This window comes from Cololabis saira, chromosome 10, assembly GCF_033807715.1.
Source record: "Cololabis saira isolate AMF1-May2022 chromosome 10, fColSai1.1, whole genome shotgun sequence".
Lineage (NCBI taxonomy): Eukaryota > Metazoa > Chordata > Actinopteri > Beloniformes > Belonidae > Cololabis > Cololabis saira.
The window spans coordinates 622,356-630,625 of record NC_084596.1 but is presented as its reverse complement, the minus strand read 5'-3'; positions in this window follow the sequence as shown (position 1 = coordinate 630,625).

Sequence of the window (8,270 nt, the reverse complement as noted above, 5' to 3'; positions counted from 1 at the left end):
TATGGATTACCAGGGAAAAGTTCACGTCTGGCTGAAAAGTTATTTAGAAAAGAGAAGCAATCTGTTCATATAAACCAAACAATGTCTGAATTTAAACCTCAGGGCTCCATCACTGGCCCCAAATGCTTTATTCTCTTTATTAGTGATATTGGTTTGATATATGTATATAAATATATGTGTGTACATGTATGTATGCAAGAGTATGTACAGTATACGAACGAACGGACGGACGAACAAACAAAATAACGAATTTAAACCTCAGGGCTCCATCACTGGCCCCAAATGCTTTATTCTCTTTATTAATGATATTGGTTTGATATATGTATATGCATATATATATATATATATATATATATATATATATATATATATATATATATATATATATATATATATATATATATATATATATATATATATATATATATACGATATATACGAACCAACCAACCAACCAACCAACCAACCAACCGAACGGACGAACGAACAAAAGAACGAACAAAAAAACGAATGAACGAACGAACGAACGAACGAACGAACGAACTAACTAACTAACTAACTAACTAACTAACTAACTAACTAACTAACTAACTAACTAACTAACTAACTAACTAACTAACTAACTAACTAACTAACTAACTAACTAACTAACTAACTAACTAACTAACTAACTAACTAACTAACTAACTAACTAACGAACGGACGGACGGACGGACGGACCGACGAGAAAAAAAAAAAAAACATCCAAACACAGACAAAAATTAGACGCAGACAATGGTTAATAAATACAGAGAATAAATACAGAGAATACATGAGATAACAGCAACATTTTGACAAATGGTCAACTCATTTAGTGAGTCATGTCAGTCCATATTTTCTCCCCCTGATTGATTTAGGAGTGGAGACCACAGTTCACGGAACACTAACACTAACCTTTGAGAGTTACCTCTCCAATGGGAGGAATTGTATTATTTGTTTTTTGAACATTTCAAAAGTGGGCAGCTGTTCTCCTTTCCAGAGTAGAAGAATACATTTTTTTGCATAATATGTTATCGTAATTAGCAGTCTGTATTTCTTTGAGTCCATTCGTATTTCTGGCAGTTCATTTAATAAATAGGCACCTGGGGATAAATCGAATTGTTTCACCAATGCAGCTTTTGTAAATGAGTGGATAGAGTTCCAAAATCCATTTAATTTTTCACAATACCAGAACATAAGCGCGAAAGTACCTTTATTGGTTTTACATCTGGGACAGTTTGGTGAATTGTCATTTGAAATTTTATTCATTTTTACTGGTGTTAAATAAAATGTATGAATGAATTTAAAATTGGTTTCTTTAATTTTGTTACTTGTAAATGGAAAACGTATTCTGTCACAGATATTAAGCCAAATGTTTTCGTCAAATGTAATTGCTAAGTCAGTTTCCCAGATCTCCAAGAAAGGTAAAAAAGATGAATGACATTTTTTTGATAGTATGTCATATACTTCGCTTATTTTTCCCTTAATAGTGGTTGATGTTATTAGTAATTCCTCTATTTCATACAGCTCTAATCTTAATTTTTTTTTCTCAGTGATTGTATATTGTTTGTATTTGTTTGAAGCAGGTTTTTAAATTGCTTTATCCCCAACTGTGCCCAGTTTTGTATATTAAGTGCGGCTAAATGTTTATCTAAATCTGGGTTACAGTAAATAGGAGAGTATATGGATGTCCAGTTCGTAATACCCAGTTTCTTTGAACAGTCTTTCCAAGTTCGTAACGTGTGCACAATCGTGAAGCAATTATTTATATTTCTGATTTTACTAAATTGTTTACAGTTTTTGCCCGTTGCTTGAACACATTTTGCAAAATTTCGCTCATTGTGCCAAAACTCTACACACAAGTAAGCATGACACAACACTGGGAAATATACCATTCACATCTGTGTCAAATTGAAACTTTACTATCACTGCCTTAACTCTGCTATCAAAACCTAAAAATACTTGGTCAAAATGTAACTCTGATGACAAAATGACACACACTTGTATCATATGCATACACTTTCAGATCAGGGAGAACACACTAGTCTACTTTATATAAAACACTGCAGTCTTTGATTTTGTTTTTTTATTCTTGTTTATTCAGCAGGCACATTTTCAAGCAACCAAAAAAAACAAACCAAATAGGCCTACCCAATGTTGTACATAGTAACGTGAACTAAAAAAAAAAAATAGAAAAAACACTATATTGCAAACACATAATTGTTCATACTGCACGTGGGCTCATGGTTGTGTGAACAGGCGTTGGCGTCCTCCCCCAGAAGGTTTTCTAGTCATTCTAGAGAAATACAACCACAAATTGTCATCAGTTTGATTCTTTTTCTTACAGTACTTCACTGTATATACTGTATCATCCACTGTATTGAACCCTGCAATACCCTGTACATGTGATGTGGTAATATGATATACTGTAGAGTGCTGTAAATACCATCTGAGTAGAAGGTCAAGAGGGGAAGACATACCTGTTTTCCAGTCTGAATGTTCTTACAGTATTATAGATGCCACTGTGTGAGGTGCGGGTGGACTCTCTGCCCAGCTTCCCTCATTGTCAGGCCATGATTTATAACATGATCCACCAAAGTTGCCCTTATATCGTCAGATATGGAGGTCCGTGCATTGCCTCTTCGACCTTGTCCTTGCCCTCCTTGTCGTCCTCTTCCTCGTCCTCTTGCTCTCCCTCCATCCATGCTTGCAAAGTTCTTGAAATGGCTAAACTGAGGCCTTTTTGTAGCTGGCTGATTGGTGTTACGTTTAGCAAGCAAGTGTCTTCAAGTGTGTATTTGAATGGTTGCAATTAACCGATGTGTTTTGTATTTTGGAAACATGTGTTTTCCAAATGGCACCCTGAGATTTAATTTGTGAACGAAGTGTCTTATGTATGAAATAGAGTCTAGTATGCAGGACCAAGTGTGTTGCATAAAGGACTAAGTGTGTTGCAGAATTGCAACTAGAGTGCAAAGCAGCGCTTTGGTTTAAGGTATGGGTACGTGTGTTTGAGGTATGGTAACAAAAGTTTCAAGTTGTGTTACTTTAGTTTAAGCATGGGTCTATAGTGTTCAAGCAACGGGCAAAAACTGTAATAAATATAAGAGAGTTCAATGGTAAAGGTTCAACAAATTTAGCTTCCCTTTCTACCCACTGTGAGTCCTGTCTACCCAACAGCCAAGATATTATGTTCTTAGTTGAGCTGACCAAAAGTAATGTTGGAGGTTGGGAAGACCTAGACCTCCCATGGGCTCAGATTTCATTAGAGTCACTAACTTTATCCTGGGCTTTTTGTTACTCCAAATACATTTTGAGATAGGCCTATTCAAGGTATTAAAAAATTCTGGTGGTAGATAACATGGTAACATTTGAAATAAAATGTTGAGTCTTGGAATGACGTTCATTCTTATTACATTTATTCTTCCCAGAAGAGATAATGGGAGAGTGGCCCATTTACACAGATCGCTTTTTATCTTTTCTATTAAAGGGTCATAGTTTTCCTTATACAAGTTCTCTAATCGTGGTGTGATATTTGAATCCTTCTGGGGACCATTTAAAAGGATAAAGGTTACCCATTGTATCTGTTGGCGTCATGTGCAGAAGACAAGCATTGGATTTATTAAAATGTATCTTGTATCCTGAGTATTTTCCAAATTCCTCTATTTCACTGTATAAATGTACTAAGGGTTGTTCTGGTTCTTTAATGTATAAGATTATGTCGTCTGCATCTAAAGATATTTTGTGTTCTTTGTTATTCATTTTGAGACCTTGAATGTTACAGTTGTCTCTTACAGATGACGCTAATACTTCTACCACCATTGCAAAAAGCGAGCTTGACGATGGGCACCCCTGTCTTGTACCTCTTGTTAGTGCAAATAAATCAGATGTGGACCCATTGGTAATAACAGCTGCTTTAGGACTTTTATAAATTGCTTTAATCCAGGCTACACAATTCCGTCCCATATTACAGTTTTTCTCAGTCGCTTTGGTACATTTCTCAGATCATCCTCGACATTTGCAAAACAGTAAGTGCATTTCTCAAAACAGTTCGTACAAATAGCAAAACACCATGGATTACCTGCAAAAGCCAGTCTCTTGCTCAAAATCCTTAGTTCATCTCTCAAAATTAAATATCTGTGTCAATGAACGTGTCAACTCCTCTGCCACGCAGCCTCACTCCTCTTCCTCTTCTTCTTCTCTCTGCCTGTTGACCCCGTCCAATTCCTTGTCCTTCCATTGTCAGACATTGTAACATTGTGTTGTGCTCTGGCTATATGTATACTTGCCAGCTGATAGTTCATGAGATGCACCTTCGAGCTATTTCAGAAAACTGGTTGATCATTGGTTGATGTAATGCTTGACATATTTCCCTTCATTACAGAAAGTCAAGATTCACCTGGGATCAATTTACCAATTCAGGCCAGATTTAGAAACAAAGTCTAATGGAAATGTATAGAAAATATGCTGACATATTATGACAACTTGTTCAACCATTTTGCATGTAAAGACTTATGCGATGAACTAATGCCTAAATGTTGTGGGGGGTGAGACTATTCAACAGAGACCCATTATAATACATTTTGATCAACATGACATAAACAACTGATAATGTAGGAAACAGCAGAAAATTGTACATTATCATTTGCATGGATGACAAATGCATTTGCAACTTGTTCAAAGAAATTAGAAACTGCTTTTTTGATGTGCACAAGTGACACAATGATGTGAAGATTGAACAAGTAGTTTTGAGAATTTCAATTCTGATCTGAGAAATTAAAAATAAGTATAGAGAACAAGAAACTCCACTCCACTCTATCGAAGGCCTTCTCCGCATCTAATGCTAGAAGCAGAGAAGGGCTCCCACTAGTGTCCAAGTGGTTTATTACATTCAAAAGTCTCCTTATGTTGTGAGCGGAATATCTCCCTTTTATGAAACCTGATTGGTCTGGATTAAGTAATTTGGGCAAAATATCTTCAAGTCTTTTCGCTATTAGTAATGATCTTATAGTCATGATCTAAAGACTAATAGGTCTATATGAAGAACAATATAATGGATCTTTACCAGCTTTATGCAATACTGTAATATGGGCTAAATTCATTGATTGCGGGAGTGCTTTGTTATGACAGAAGTTATTCACCATTGCCATAAAAATAGGGTGGAGTTCGTTCCAAAATTCCCTATAAAAGTCGGCAGAAAATCCATCTGGTCCTGGGCTTTTATTTGTAGGCATTAGTTTTATTGTAGCGAGGACTTCTTCTTTTGTAAATGAAGCGTTAAGGTGTTGTTGATCTAATTCCAATAGTTTTGGCAATATCCTGTTCTTTAAGTATTGATCTAATTGATCTTGAGATAAGGCACTTTGAGGACGGACGGACTGACTGACTGAACCTACTAGAACGAACGAATGTTTCTTGTCTCGGTGAACTGAAGGTTGTAGAATCCGCTGCTCGTCTGAACCTGCAGTTTCAATCCAGCGTGAAGCGTCTCCTCGCTCCGCGGCAGCTTGGATTGTTTTGGATTGTTTTGGATTGTTTTGGAATGTTCTGGATTGTTTTGGAATGTTCTGGATTGTTTTGGAATGTTCTGGATTGTTTTGGAATGTTCTGGATTGTTTTGGAATGTTCTGGATTGTTTTGGAATGTTCTGGATTGTTTTGGATTGTTTTGGAATGTTCTGGATTGTTTTGGAATGTTCTGGATTGTTTTGGATTGTTTTGGAATGTTCTGGATTGTTTTGGAATGTTCTGGAATGTTTTGGAATGCTCTGGAATGTTTTGGAATGCTCTGGAATGTCCGTCTGCAGGTCTCTGGATCTGAGGAACCTGCAGGTCTCGCTGCTGGATCTGAGGAACCACGTCTTCTCCAGACTCTGAACCCCTGCTGGTGGAACCCCCCCCCCGACCTCTGTCCTCCACCAGGACCTCCACATCCCCCCCAGGACCTCCAAGACCTCCAGGACCTCCTCCAGGACCTCCACCTCCCCCCCCGACCTCTGTCCTCCACCAGGACCTCCTCCAGGACCTCCACCTCCCCTCCAGGACCTCCTCCAAGACCTCCAGGACCTCCAGGACCTCCTCCAGGACCTCCAGGACCTCCTCCAGGACCTCCAGGACCTCCTCCAGGACCTCCATCTGCCCCCCAGGACCCCTACTGCTCCCCCGGGACCCGACTTGGTCCTCCAGCCCAGGAATGCAGCAGCATCTGTGAGGAAAACAAGCCGAGACGTCGGAGCTGGTTCATCTGTTTAAGGTGGACTGGCAGAGATTCATCTGTTTAAGGTGGACTGGCAGAGTTCCGTCTGTTTAAGGTGGACTGGCAGAGTTCATCTGTTTAAGGTGGACTGGCAGAGTTCATCTGTTTAAGGTGGACTGGCAGAGATTCATCTGTTTAAGGTGGACTGGCAGAGTTCCATCTGGTTAAGGTGGACTGGCAGAGTTCATCTGTTTAAGGTGGACTGGCAGAGTTCATCTGTTTAAGGTGGACTGGCAGAGTTCCATCTGTTTAAGGTGGACTGGCAGAGTTCCATCTGTTTAAGGTGGACTGGCAGAGTTCCATCTGGTTAAGGTGGACTGGCAGAGTTCATCTGTTTAAGGTGGACTGGCAGAGTTCCGTCTGTTTAAGGTGGACTGGCAGAGTTCATCTGTTTAAGGTGGACTGGCAGAGTTCATCTGTTTAAGGTGGACTGGCAGAGATTCATCTGTTTAAGGTGGACTGGCAGAGTTCCATCTGGTTAAGGTGGACTGGCAGAGTTCATCTGTTTAAGGTGGACTGGCAGAGTTCATCTGTTTAAGGTGGACTGGCAGAGTTCCATCTGTTTAAGGTGGACTGGCAGAGTTCCATCTGTTTAAGGTGGACTGGCAGAGTTCCATCTGGTTAAGGTGGACTGGCAGAGTTCATCTGTTTAAGGTGGACTGGCAGAGTTCATCTGTTTAAGGTGGACTGGCAGAGTTCCATCTGTTTAAGGTGGACTGGCAGAGTTCCATCTGTTTAAGGTGTTTAAGGTGGACTGAAGAAGAAGAAGTCCAAAGGTTCACGACGTCGTCGCGGCGTCGGCTCTGCGTTGGTTTAACACAGAAGCTTAATTCAGTCTTAATTCAGTCTTAATTCAGTCTTAATTCAGTCTTAATTCAGTCTTAATTCAGTCTTAATTCAGTCTTAATTCAGTCTTACTTCAGTCTTAATTCAGTCTTAACTCAGTCTTAACTCAGTCTTAATTCAGTCTTAATCCAGTCTTACTTCAGTCTTAATTCAGTCTTAATTCAGTCTTACTTCAGTCTTAATTCAGTCTTAATTCAGTCTTAATTCAGTCTTAATTCAGTCTTACTTCAGTCTTAATTCAGGCTTAATTCAGTCTTAATTCAGTCTTAATTCAGTCTTAATTCAGACTGAATTCAGTCTGAATTCAGTCATTCAGTCTCAGCCTAATTTTTTGATTTTTATTATTTATACGTTATTACACCGCTCTATTAAATGCTATTAAATTAACTGTATCTTATCGATTGCGAATATCATTGTTAAGGTATTAGTACCAGTAAACCACCAATAGGTGTCCGCATTGCTATGTAAACAGAGGAAAATAAGATAAATGTTTTAAGATATTGCATTTTGCAGAAAATCTTAATTAAATGTGTTGATTAAATTGAATAGTTAAATAAGAAGTCTAATCTACAAAGACCAATAAAATTTGCAGTAAGACAAAGTGTGCTGTAGTATGTATGTCTGTATGTGTATATGTATGTATGTGTATGAGCCGTCTGGGAGATTTGCGAGGCCCTGTGCGAAATGGCCAGGGGGGCCCTTGCGCACGAAATTTTTGGGTTTTTCGAGTCGGATAGGGTGTCTATATGCGCAATTTTAACTCTCCAATTAGCAAAATACTGGATACCTTCCCCTGCCTCATCATCATCCCTTGCCTCGACGCGGGGCCCCACGGCTGCTTGAGACCCGGTCGGATCGGTGATTTTTGGAACAAATTTATCAAACGAGCCTTTCAGAGAGGCATTAAACTCTTCAATTTTCTTTAGTTTTTTTCTTTTTTCATCCCCTGATGGAAATTTCCTGAATCTGTCTCGTTCTGTCGACATTGTGTGACAGTTTGTTCCAACTCCACCGTGTGGATCAGAGCAGCTTGTGTCTGCGCTTGGTGTGATCAGTTGTATTGAACAACAGACACGCGTCATCATTGCACATACATTTATTGATATGCACAGACTAGTACACATTTAGGTCTGTAATGGAACGTGACTGTT